This window comes from Arachis ipaensis, chromosome B09 (assembly GCF_000816755.2).
Source record: "Arachis ipaensis cultivar K30076 chromosome B09, Araip1.1, whole genome shotgun sequence".
NCBI classification, from domain to species: domain Eukaryota; kingdom Viridiplantae; phylum Streptophyta; class Magnoliopsida; order Fabales; family Fabaceae; genus Arachis; species Arachis ipaensis.
Window position 1 is genome coordinate 15,328,998 of NC_029793.2, and position 1,282 is coordinate 15,330,279.

A 1,282-nucleotide genomic window follows, 5' to 3' on the forward strand; every position below is an offset into this window, starting at 1 on the left:
TTTAGTATATATATTTTTGCCCTATTCCTAAAATTATTCTTCTAGTTGTTGTTGTTCATTATTGTTGATTCTATTTCTATTTTCTGCTTCTGCTTTTGTTTATGCCATTGCGCTTCTGGTTAATTTTGGGGAAGAAGGATGAAGAGTATTTTCATGTGAAGGACGATTTTTAAACTAAGTTAAATATTAGGGACAATTTTATAAGGAAAAAAGATTAGGAAGAAAAAAATTTTCAACCCCTACTTTAGAAATCAAAATCGTATTTAACCAAAATCAAAATAATAATTAGAAGTAAATAAAGTGCCGCATAAAAAGAAATGTTTCAACAAATAAAATAAATTTCATTTTTTACTAAAACATCATGTAGATAAAATATGATATGAAATGAAAAAAAAAATATAAATTTCTTTTAAATTATATAAATGTGTAAATATAATAGGAAAAGTCTAAAGGACCAGCAACGTTATTAAATTCTGGTCATCATGTAATTAGCAAAAAAAAATGAGTAATTCTACATTATTGGATGAAATCTCACACTATTAAAAACATCATTAATAATTAGTTGATGACTTTAAATCATAAAGGTTACTGATTTCCTAATACTCTTTAATATAATATTTATTTTATTATTTAAAAAAATTTGGAAAAAGGCACTGAGGAGAAAGTGCAACGGCCTGAACAGCAAACAACTGAACATGAAATCACGTCCATTTACAAATGAAGTCAAAGTCAGAGCCACAGTCGTGCGCTTCGTTTTGATTGGTTGGTTATTGCACGTCGCCACGTGGTATGTGATTAGGTCTCTGAAACAATTGGATGTGGTGTGGTCCATGGTGGACCCCATATCTGCCGGCACCAATCTCGTGTGGTTGTGTGTTTGATCTCAGAAAAGATCACACGGTTGGCATTGCCATAATTATGATAAAAGACTTGTCAGCAAGTACATAGGAATATCCTCCCCCTGTCTACAACCCTTCATCCTTCTCTTTCCCCTGTTGTTCTTACCCACTGTTTGAATGCGAAAAAACAAATAGATGAACAAAAAAAATATTGCTTGTGTTTGAACAAATAGAAAATGAAATGAAAAGAAAAGAAATAAAAGCAGTAAATGACAATAAAATAAGGTGAAAATTCATATTCTTCATGTAAAGTTCATAATTAAGAGTTATCATATCATAATTTAATTAAATTTATCAAATTATTCAATTATTTTTAATTATTAATTTTATATAAAAATAATTATACTTGATTTTTTTTTATAATGAGAGAAAATTCAATTTAT